The sequence below is a fragment of the Macaca nemestrina genome, chromosome 19 (assembly GCF_043159975.1).
Source record: "Macaca nemestrina isolate mMacNem1 chromosome 19, mMacNem.hap1, whole genome shotgun sequence".
In the NCBI taxonomy this organism is placed as follows: Eukaryota; Metazoa; Chordata; class Mammalia; order Primates; family Cercopithecidae; genus Macaca; species Macaca nemestrina.
This window is the reverse complement of record NC_092143.1, coordinates 48164124-48176942: the sequence shown is the minus strand read 5'-3', so window position 1 is coordinate 48176942 and position 12819 is coordinate 48164124. Positions and strand designations below refer to the sequence as shown.

The window sequence follows — 12819 nt, the reverse complement described above, 5'->3', positions numbered from 1 at the left end:
TCACATAAAGGCATATAAGATCTCAAATTTAAATGTACTCATTATTTACAAATTGTTTTCAAGATAACCAGATAACAAATTAGGACACCTATTTTGACTCAGATCACTAGATGACTATGGGACTCCAGGACAAATTATTTCACAACCTAGTACCTACACTTTCCATTTTTAAAACCAAAGAAAAATGTTTTCCTAGCTTCCAATGTTTAATCTCATATAGTTTAAAAAGTTTGCATGCACGATTGGTGTAGTCTTATTTTTAATCAATATTACAAGTAAATAGCTTGGGAAGTGATTGAACAAAAGGTCTAAATACAAGTAAGTAGGTAATGAGGTTAAACTAGTTAATTCAAGTGGACACAAAGACAACCTATTTCTTATAATAGGATAGTAATAACAATGGGCCATTCTAAATACAGAGTACGAAAAGTGTCTGTCTGTCATTTGGCTTTACAATCTTCCTTTCAAATTGCTAACAAATGGCTATGTTTTGGACCAGCAGAAGAAGGAGGTGGAGATGGAACCTGGCATTTGCTCTGTAGATAAGTCTATAGAAGATGAGGATAATTGTTTTTTTTTTTTCTTCTTCTTTCCCATAGCCCTTCTGCAGGGTGAGTTCTTGTTTGTTTTGGAAAAACAGGACTATTGAGTAATTTCAGACTGTAGATGACTTTTATCCCTGTGTTTCTTTAATGTGCATGTATATTCCTTTTGCCAAGAACTTGGAATTTGCTACAGGAAAGGATGGGTTTTCTTGTTTTTGTTTGTTTGTTTGTTTGTTTGTGTTTTAGGGTTATTGTTTTACTGCAGGAAAGAGAATATAAATTCTAAGCTTTTCAGAAATTACTACGTACTCTTCACAATTTCATGCATTACCATGTCACCAGGTTGACTTAGAAAATATCCATTTGGGTTAGGCCCAATTTTTTTGTGCAGGGAAGGGAAACATTGGCCCCACTTTTAAATGAAAGCACATGCTAACTGATATATTGTATGAAACATCTGCATAATGTATTATATAGAACATAGACTCTGTGATGAGAAATTCAGATGACAGGACAATATGAACCTGTCTAAAGACTTATCATCACTGCATAGCAATTCTAAGAAGTTATAGGGCAAAAAGCTTATATTTATGATATATATGAGTTAATGAAAAGACATTATTATCTTCTGATTATTACAGTACCTTCATGGAAAATCAATATAATATAAAGTGTGCTTTCTTTCATTCCCTCGGCAGTAAAAGACACTTGGTGGGCACCTTCTTCCAATCTGACCACCTGGTGTATGCTTCAGATAACTGATCTTTTCTTCACCCCTCTAGGCGTCACCATTCTCTCTTCCTTCACCAGAGATAGGGAGGACACCCAGGACACTTTGCCATGCTGTCAATTGTCATTTCTACCACATAAGCAAAGAGAAAAGCCAAGACTGGGCTTCAAATTCATTTACAGGCTTATATATGGCTTAGTTTTATTTTTTTTCCAATAACTATAACTACTTGATTGGTCTGATAGATGTCAAAACCTGATAAAATAACCAGCATAGCTTTTCGCTCTGAATCTCACCTCCAAAAAAACACACAGGCCAGGGTGATTTCTCTCTTCAATAGAAAATGTAACCAGAGATGAAACTAAGCCTTCTCTGCATGGTTTTCATGTGCATGTGGTTTCCAGGGAAACCTTACCCTGATATTTTTAAATGTTAGGATAGTAACTGGTACCCCTCAGATTCTGGTTTTGAGCATATTAAGAATGTTCACAGAATCAAAGAAAGAGAAAAAGGAGCTATTGAAAAAAAAAGTTTCTCGTAAAACTGAATTTCATAATTTTAAAAGAGATATGTTATATACTACATTTAAAAGGGTCCACAGAAAATGGAAGATTAAGACTAAAATTTGAGTGAATGGAAAAGGAAGAGAATTGTTTGTTCAGGTGAGCAAACAAATACATCCTTATTTTAGGGTGGTTTTTCAGATTTCAGAGTAAGGAGAAGACAGTAAGCTGAAAGTTTGGTATTTCAATTACCTGATTTTCTCTATTCTAGATGAAGAAGGGTCACAGGAAGACAGAGAAATGGCAGGTTACAACCCTCTTAAAAAAAATTTAGTAAGAGAGACCAAAAAGTAACCTAATAAAGATAATTTGCCTTAACTCTTCAATTTACATTAATGTATATATATATTAATGATGATTATGAAATAATAATGACAAAAACATTACTCCAAAGCAGTGCAGCTCTTTAATAAAGAATACAATTTACTATCTCCTGAATTTATAACTTTTATTATTCTCGTCCAGAATTTATTTTCTTTCTACCTATTCAAAATCTACCTTTTGATTTTTAATGCCCCTTTTCTCTTTCATGTCTGCTAAATGATGCTTGCTTCATCTCTCTCTTCTCAAATTCACTTAAAACTAATGAGAGACATTGGATTAATTTTATATCTGAAAAAGATAACTTTCTAAACTACCTACTACTAAACTATGTACTAAACTACTACAGTTTCTTTGGAAATAAAATGTTATTATTGGATAATATTCCTTTTCTGTAGAAAAATGAATGTACTACAAATGTTGTACACATCTTAACCTTCTACTGGAATAATGTTCGTTTAAAACTCAACTCTAAAACAGACAGGGATGGAAACATGCTTCTAATAACAGGAAGGAAAAAAAAAAAGGAAGGAGAGAGAAAGAAAGAGATTGAAAGAGTACACACATGCAGAAGTCAAGCACAGTCTGTGTTAAACGACACCTTGATTGGCTCCAATTAAGAATTATACAGCATGGCAGGTTCCTATATTATTAGTGACTTCCCCCGACATTCAGGAAGCAAAGAATAAACAAGAGGAAAACACTTCCTCTTCTAGTATGGCTGTAAGAGGAAAGGGGTTTTGCTAAAAGTCCTCAATGTGTGAACTCATGGAGGAATTCAGGGATTAACAAAATGTTTATTTTACAACCATTTTGACATGGGTTTATTATTTATTCATTGATTGGATATTATTTTTGTGCCTTTCTGGAAAACATAGGCATGTTTTACTTTAAGTTTGGGTTCTCATTATCTAGCATAGTCCTTGGCAAAAAATATATGTCTATCTCATGTTTGTTTGATGAGTAAGAGGATGGGAGGGTAATAGGATTACAGGCTGTCTCAGTCCTAGCTCAGGTTGTGCTGGAGGAAGTAGGTTTTCACCCAGATCTAAAAGCATAGCGTAGCAATTAGGTGGGAGACCATAAGGTGAGAAGTGAATCTGGACAATGTAAGTATGCAAAGAGATGAAAACCGTGAAACCTCGTGGATATAGCACTTCAATATTTTCAAAGTTGATCTTGTCTAATTCTAGAAACCAATTTATATAATTCATCATTTGAAGAAAATATTAGACCTGAGTTTTCTGGTTTAGTCATATCCTTTATAAACTAACTGAATAATTGTGATCTTTTATCTCATGCTGTGAAAATGCCAGCTTTTCAATGCCTCAAGGCATCCCAGTACAGATGGTCTCTCATTGCAGAGCCAACAACCATCACTTTATTTTACCAATATCTAAGAGACAGACTGATTACATTTACATCAATCATCCTGAATAATAGAGACAAAAATCACTGTATTGTTGCAAAATACATGTCTTTCACTTTCTAGAGAACTGTCTGTGATTTGCAACATTTATCTGTGAAATGTAGGAAAAAGTCATGTGACAACATTCTATTTGGTTAAGTCAGAGGGGGGAAATGTATAATTTTTGAGAGGACAAGCAATAAATGTGATTCATGATTTCAGAAATCTTCAGTCTTCTCTTGAGGACAAGACAGTGTTCCAACAGAATCCAGCAGAATTATTCAATTGTCTAGCACTACGGCAGTTCTCCATACACCAAATGGCTTAAATGTGTTGATTGAGGGTTAAAGAAAGCAAGACATTTACTCAAGCATCTTCTTCTCTCTGGGTGTTTTAACAAACTTTGGTACCTATACAGTCTTACAGTTTCAATTGAGATCATAGCTACAGGCTGATATAATATAATTTTGCTGTCTTTACAATTATGTCTTTCTAATTGGCAAGACTGAAATGGGCTATCCTTTTAGAAAATTGAAAAATAAACTTACAGAAAAGAGGAAAATGATTTATTAACTTGTGTCTTTCTCAACAGCCATAAGGGTGATGCTAGTTCACAAATGCTGGTTCTAGTTTTTAAGGTCATTTAATAAACAACAAGAAATTGCATTACTGAATATTTTACTGGATCCTACTTTCTAGCATACATAGGCAATGGCTATATATGAGATGATGTCTTTAAAAATGTTACAGCTATTGGATGTTTTACTTTTTTGATTTAAAATATAGTACTCAAAGATATAATTATACTAATTAGCAGACTGAGTTGAGTGTCTTCCTAAAGCATGGGCAATATTTTCCCACATTGTTTCCTAAATAGCACCAAATACTGACCAGATATTTTGTTGACACTCAGTAAATCATTCAGGGTTGATTGAGAGACAGTGTTCTCTGTTTTGTTCAACATTTATGTCACTTTTCCAAATACATAATTTATCAAATTACTCAAACAATAATCATGCTGTATTTTGTTTTTGCCTTTTCTTTCTTTCTTTCTTTCTTTCTTTCTTTCTTTCTTTCTTTCTTTCTTTCTTTCTTTCTTTCTTTCTTTCTTTCTTTCTTTCTTTCTTTCTTTCTTTCTTTCTTTTTTCATGTAGTCCACCCATTTAATTGTTTTGGAGTTATAGGCCAATGGAAAAAAAAACAACAATTTTCCATCTTATTAAAATTAAGACCTCTTTGGGCAGTAAGTTAAAAACAGCTGAACAAAAACACTTCGAACTTGGCAGGTGGCTAGGACTCCTGAGGAATCATGTCACAGCTATGTTTCCAAAAAATATTTGAAATTAAGGTTTAGAGATTTTAAAGGTCTCTTCTGAGTCCAAACTTTTGGCAGATGTCAAAATTTTAGGAAATCATTTTGGAAGAGAGGAAACTAGCCCAAACTTTTTTTTTCCCCCTTGCCCAGACAGATTGAAGCAAGGACTAAATCATCAATGGAGTTTGAAAGGGAGGAATCCTACCATAATAACATAGATCTTCATTTCTCTGGCCTGATGATTGAGGTGTAAGAGGTGATCTGGTGCAATTGGAATCATCTTGGCAAGAATTCTAGTCCTAACTATTTGAATAATTAGTTGTATACCTTTAGCAAACTCCCTCATCTTCTTTGGGCTTCAGTTTCTCCATGCGTCTGATATAGATAGCAGCAATAACAATTGGGTTTTAACTGAAATATTTTTGAAGATACTTGCAAAAGATAAAGGAAGTTAAAATTATTTTGCATATCCCCCATCACCCCAAGGCTACCACACATAATTATAGGATTGTTTCAAATTGCTTACTTGGTTTTGTTTGTAGAGGCTTGTCTTAAGTGAGAAAAGAGGCTGATATCACATCAATTCCCAAATCCAGCAGTTGTGATTATGTTTATTTAGTGCTGTGAAAGTCAGCACTGCGGTTTGAAGACTGATGTTATCAAGATGATGAAATTAGCCATGTGGTGAATCTGATTTGGGTAATCAAATGACCAAAATACCTGACCCAAAGTAAATTCTAATCATTTCCATTCTCAACTTTGTTAGTGATTTCGGTTTTCATTAAAATTATTCAACCCGGGCTCGGCACGGAGACTCATGCCTATAATCCCAGCACTTCGGGAGGCGGAGGCGGGCAGATCACGAGGTCAGGAGATAGAAAGCATCCTGGCCAACATGTGTTGCCCGCGTCTCTACTGAAAAAATGCAAAAATTAGCTGGGCGTGGTGGCACATACCTGTAATCCCAGCTACTCAGGAGGCTGAGGCAAGAGAATCACTTGAACCAGGCAGTTGGAGGTTGCAGTGAGCCAAGATCACACCACAACACCCCACCCTGGTGACAGAGCAAGACTCCATCTCAAGGAAAAAAAAAAAGTATTCAATCTGGCCCAGTGCGGTGGCTCATGCCTGTAATCCCAACACTTTGGGAGGCCAAGGCAGATAGATCATGAGGTCAAGAGTTCAAGACCAGCCTGGCAAATATGGTGAAACCCAGTCTCTACTAAAAATACAAAAATTAGCCAGGCGTGGTGGCACACGCCTGTAGTCCCAGCTGCTCCGGAGGCTGAGGCAGGATAATTGCTTGAACCCTGGAGGTGGAGGTTGCTGTGAGCTGAGATCGCACCACTGCACTCCAGCCTGGTCAACAGAACTAGAATCTGTCTAAAAAAAAAAAGATTATTCAATCCAAACCATGTTGATTTGCAGGGAAGAATGGAAAAGAAATGAAGCAACAGACAGGAAATATAACAACTAGGGTAAAACATTTAAAAGGAGAGGCAGAATTAACCCCATCAAGATACCAACGAGTTTCTTCACAGAATTGGAAAAAACTGCTTTAAAGTTCATATGGAACCAAAAAAGAGCCCGCATCTCCAAGACAATCCTAAGTCAAAAGAACAAAGCTGGAGGCATCACGCTACCTGACTTCAAACTATACTACAAGGCTACAGTAACCCAAACAGCATGGTAGTGGTACCAAAACAGAGATATAGACCAATGGAACAGAACAGAGTCCTCAGAAATAATACCACACATCTACAGCCATCTGATCTTTGACAAACCTGAGAGAGACAAGAAATGGGGAAAGGATTCCCTATTTAATAAATGGTGCTGGGAAAATTGGCTAGCCATAAGTAGAAAGCTGAAACTGGATCCTTTCCTTACTCCTTATACGAAAATTAATTCAAGATGGATTAGAGACTTAAATCTTAGACCTAATACCATAAAAACCCTAGAGGAAAACCTAGGTAGGACCATTCAGGACATAGGCATGGGCAAAGACTTCATGTCTAAAACACCAAAAGCAACGGCAGCAAAAGCCAAAATTGACAAATGGGATCTCATTAAACTAAAGAGCTTCTGCACAGCAAAAGAAACTACCATCAGAGTGAACAGGCAACCTACAGAATGGGAGACAATTTTTGCAATCTACTCATCTGACAAAGGGCTAATATCCAGAACCTACAAAGAACTCAAACAAATTTACAAGAAAAAAACAAACAACCCCATCCAAAAGTGGGCAAAGGATATGAACAGACATTTCTCCAAAGAAGACATTCATACAGCCAACAGACACATGAAAAAATGCTCATCATCACTGGCCATCAGAGAAATGCAAATCAAAACCACAATGAGATACCATCTCACACCAGTTAGAATGGCGATCATTAAAAAGTCAGGAAACAACAGGTGCTGGAGAGGATGTGGAGAAATAGGAACACTTTTACACTGTTGGTGGGATAGTAAACTAGTTCAACCATTATGGAAAACAGTATGGTGATTCCTCAAGGATCTAGAACTAGATGTACCATATGACCCAGCCATCCCATTACTGGGTATATACCCAAAGGATTATAAATCATGCTGCTATAAAGACACATGCACACATATGTTTCTTGCGGCACTATTCACAATAGCAAAGACTTGGAATCAACCCAAATGTCCATCAGTGACAGACTGGATTAAGAAAATGTGGCACATATACACCATGGAATACTATGCAGCCATCAAAAAGGATGAGTTTGTGTCCTTTGTAGGGACATGGATGGAGCTGGAAACCATCATTCTTAGCAAACTATCACAAGAACAGAAAACCAAACACTGCATGTTCTCACTCATAGGTGGGAACTGAACAATGAGATCACTTGGACTCAGGAAGGGGAACATCACACACCGGGGCCTATCATGGGGAGGGGGGAGGGGGGAGGGATTGCATTGGGAGTTATACCTGATGTAAATGACGAGTTGATGGGTGCTGACGAGTTGATGGGTGCAGCACAGCAACATGGCACAAGTATACATATGTAACAAACCTGCACGTTATGCACATGTACCCTAGAACTTAAAGTATAATAATAATAAAAATTAATAAATAAATACATCTACAAGCTATTAAAAAAAAAAGAAAAATACAATGTTCGTCATCAACATATTTGCTACACATAAATTAAGCAAGGTATTGTCGAGCATAATGTGATACAGAAAGAATTATGAAGTATAGTACTTGCACTTTAGAAGCCTATAACACCGAGGTCATGGACTTCTGCAAACACTTAATAATTACAAATGGAATATTTGTTATGTCTCAAGTGAATGGTATAGATGGATGGAAAAGGAGTTCAGAGAAGGGAAATAATCATTAGGAGCCAGGAAGTCAGAGAAGGTCTCAGAGCAGAGCCTGGCTGTGAGCAAACAAGTATAAAATCACCCAGCAAAGATAATGAAGTTTACCTTATTTCCTATGTATACTTCATACCAAAAGATGCTGTCACCAAAAGAGGGAGTTGTCTGGGAAGTGGGGGTAAGTTGAAAAAATGATTTAAGGTTAGAGTTACTCAGCTGGTGCAGTGGCTCACACGTGTAGTCCTAACACTTTGGGAGGCTGACGCTGGTGGATTGCTTGAGCTCAGGAGTTTGAGACCAGCCTGGATAACATGGCGAAATCCTGTCTCTACAAAAAGTACAAAAAAAAAAAAAAAAAAAAAAAAATTAGCTGCTTGCCCCTGTAGTCCCAGCTACTTGGGAGGCTGAGATGGGAGGATCGCTTCAACCTAGTAGGTGGAAGTTGCATTGAGGTGCGAGTAAGTCATTGCACTCCAGCCTGGTCAACAGAGCAAGACCTTGTCTCAGAAAAAATAAAAATAAAAATAAAAAATTTAAAAATGTGAGTAACTTACGGAATTGGGATGAAATCACAAAAATGAGGAATAGCTAAACTTTCTTGCAATGTTGGTGTCCGTACCCAAATTAACTAACCTTAAATGCAAGACATAGCAGCAGTTATTTTCCATGTTGAATCACAGAGTTGTGGTTATAGGATGATCTATCCAGGTTGAGAAAGAATTCTGGCCAGCAGTTTGAAGAAATAAAAATCAAGATTAGGCTCAGAGGCAGAGGGTGGTGGGGCCACAGGGCAGGGAAAGATTCCAATCCATGAGACTGCAGAAGGGGAAGTGAGCAGCCTGTACCCATACGGATTAGGGTCTCATGGATGCCACTGGAGAGCATTCCAGTCTCACTGGATATTGGTAGTTCACTAATCCCTGTCAGTCATGATTGTGACCTCTAATATATTGCTATATTTGGTTTTCATTTATACCAAAGTTCCATCTCTCCTTAATCCCAGTGTTTTGTTGGTCTTCTGTGCATCCAGGAAAGTAAGGCTTGAGGAAAAGAAGAGCTGACTTTCTAAGTGTTGTCCACTTTTGGTTATAGCTCCTTAATTCTGAATTGTCACTGAAATCCTCAACCAGCATTAAGCATCAAGTAGGAGATGCGGAGGGGCTATTTGAGAGTTTTCTCCTTCACTGCTGGAAGTGACTCTCTGGTTCCTAGATAAAATAGACCTAAGGTTAGTTCAAAGCAGCAGTTAGTATAAACCTCTACATTTAACCCCTCAAAATCATATTGATTCTGCAGAATAGATGCAGATGTTAATTCTAGAGATTAATCCCACTGTAAGACTCAATATTATTAGCACCTTATAGAAGATTGTCCTAATTAAACACATACACACCATATATACATATACACACACACATATATATGTATATACGTATACATTAAAAATGGGTCATAGCATCTCTTATATTGGGCAAATGGTCAAAATGACATTTCTAAGCCATCCTCAAAGTAACTTTGTTATTTTCCAAGCCTTTCCCACTCAGCCTATCTATGAAGATCTTTGCTGCAAAGATTTTTTACTAGATGCATGCTAGACAACTGATAGGATACAATAAAAGAGCAATTCTTAGCCCACAGAGCTCAAGAGCCTCTTAATCAGTGGATAGTACACTGGCAGTGCTACAGACTGAGATTCCTTTAAAATAGCTATGCCACAACCCAGACCAGCTGCTGACTGACAAGGTAGCATGCATAATCCAGAAAGAGAACAAAAGCCAGTTATTCTTGCTATCCAACCAAGTGTGCTTTTTACAGTGATTAATCCTTTTTGTTAATATAAAACTTACAATACCATTCATCTTATATCCCATTTATTCTTCACCACCCATGAGATCTGATGGACATATGTAACTATATAACATTATATCTTTATTTTACAGGTGAGGAAACTATGGTCAGGAGATTAAGAGGTATGCTTTACATTTCACTTTGTAAATCTAAGAATAGAAAATACAACCCACATCCCTTACCTCCTAGATCTACTGTCTTCCTATTGAAAGACACTGCTTGCCATGTTGTCTCAATGATGTTGGGATCTAAATTTATTCCTTAGTTACTATGTCAGTTTTTGACCTTTTCTTACCTACCAAATCAATAGCACATAGGAACACATTTTTAAATATTATAATCCTTACATGATGAAGTCCTTTTTGTAACCCAAAACATTCAACTATTTACCTAAATGTGGTTCATTAGGCTGAATATGGCTTAGAATTCACAGCTTTGTAATCCGTTCTTTCACTCATAAAACATTCTTAGTCCTTTGGATTTAAATATTAATCAACACAGGAAACACTCCAACAGCAATGCTATGAGCTAGTGTATTGGGTTCTAGGTAGCAATGAATAGTGGATGGAAATTTCATTGCGACTTGATTCCTTTACTGGAGGAAGCTGCAACCAAGTTAGACTGATATTCAAGAACCAACTACGAACAATCTTACAATAAATGTAAAAATGTAAATATAAATAGATAATCTAAGCACTGATACTGATGAAGTATCAGAATAGTCAAAATGATATGAGATGAATTAGTGCAGGTAATTTCTAAAAACAAATATTTGAGCTGTATTTCAAAGGGTGTTCAAGATTTGGATTTAGAGTAGTACATGTATATGCATTTCACACTGATAGAAGAAAAGGAGAAGAAACCATGATTAGCAAATTCTGTGCCCAAATCAAAAGAAAATATTTAATAATTATCAACCTAACAGAAAACCAAACAACTCAACTTATACTGAATGACTTTAGTGATTCTTTATACTATTATATAAAATCTTTAACATTTTTGGAGTAGAATCACATAGGCCTACATTCAAATCATGGCTATTCTAACATTTAATGTGTTAAGTAGCTAAAACTACTTGACCACATTTATAGTATATGAATAATTTTACCTATCTATCAAAATAATTTGATAATAGAAAGTTAAAATTGTCTAAGGTATAAGTAAATGTTTAAGTATAAAAAAATGTGAGCTTGCTCTCTATAGACACAACCATGTGTAAATCTGTGTGCCTGTATCTTTATATGAATGTGTATGCACACAAAGACATTAATTTAAAGCACAGAAATATTTATTACTGGACTATAGCATATGTGAAATACTTAGCATAGGGTCTGTCATTATGGCTCTACGCTATCATCTGAACATATGTAATACTATTGTGTGTTGCAAATAGGGGTAAAACTTTTTGTTCCTTTTATATAAAGTGCTTAAAATGCCAGACTGAAATTTAATTGAATTCTGCAAACTTCCAACTTTTTGAACATGTGCAATCATTAGATAATACTAGACACATGGTATATTAACTAATGTTCTAATTTGCCTCATGGCAAGTGCCTTCTCTGAGCTCAAAGTCTACATTTTTATTTTAAAATATTTTATGTCATGTGACATATAGTTGCTCTCATTTTCCACTGACTTATTTCCCATGAGTTTTCTTCTTAATAAAATTAAAATGTCTATGTCATTTAACTAAGTGCTTTGTAGGGCAAACAACTTGCTTATGTATGCCCTGCTTACAAGCATCTAGAAGACTTTATAAAAGTGAAATACTCTATAAGATTGAATGGATTAATGACTATAACATAAAAGTGAGGGGACTTGGTCTTGGTTCAAAAGAAGATCTTGTGCAGATTTTAGTCACCTCCCTTTTGTCATATCACCACCAGGCTTCTAGATATCTAGGATGTCTTGCTAAAAATTGGTGGAATTTGGAAGTTTTGGGCCATTGAAAGAGAGGTGCAGTACACTGGGTAAATTGGGTGGGGCTGCACATGTCTAGATGCACTAGGGTTCTCAAAAGGGACGGAACTAATGTGATATATGTATAAATGAAGGGGAAAATTGGCCTAAGTTTATTAGGAGAATTGACTCACCTGATTACAAGGTGAAGCCCCACAGTAGGTCATCCACAAGCTGAGAAACTAGGAAGCCAGCCCCCAAACCTCAAAAGTAGGGAAGCCAACAGTGCAGCCTTCAGTCTGTGGTAGTAAGCCCGAGAGTCCCTGGCAAATCACTGGTGTGAGTCCAAGAAACCAAAAGCTGGAGAACTTGGAGTCTGAAGTTTGAGGGCAGGAAGCATCCAGCACAGAAGAAAGATGAAGGACAGAAGATTCAGCAAGTCTGCTCTTTCCAACTTCTTCTGCCTGCTTTATTCTAGCTGCACTGGCAGCTGATTAGATAGTGCTCACACAGATTGAGGGTGAACCTGCCCCTCCCAGTCCACTGACTCAAATGGTAATCTCCTTTGGCAGCACCCTCACAGACACACCCAAGAACAATACTTTGCATTCTTCAATCCAATCAAGTTGACACTCAACTATCACGCTAGGGTTACAGATCGCCATCACTTCTCCAAGATAGCCAACTGGATTTGATCAATTAAAATATGCATCAAATAGCTTATTAACTTTAAAAGATATATTCATTGATGTTTATAAAGATGAGAAATTATTTATGATGTGAGATTGAGACTCAGTGCTAAAGGTGATCAGAGAGGAGGAAGATTAATTCAGGCTCAATACCAA

General features: G+C 36.5%; 1 long non-coding RNA gene across 2 annotated transcripts in view; it reads right to left on the bottom strand.

Annotated features, from left to right (window-relative positions):
• Window positions 1–12495, bottom strand: part of LOC105499409 (uncharacterized) — a 42124-nt gene extending 29629 nt beyond the window's left edge. The window contains exons 1-2 of one of the 2 annotated variants that reach the window (XR_011617334.1): window positions 12169–12495; window positions 8861–9435 (exon numbers count right to left, since the gene is read on the bottom strand). This is a non-coding gene — a long non-coding RNA (uncharacterized lncRNA). The remainder of the gene's footprint in view (window positions 1–8860; window positions 9436–12168) is intronic. The other variant, XR_011617333.1, reaches the window with a different exon arrangement.
• Window positions 12496–12819: the final 324 nt, after the last annotated feature.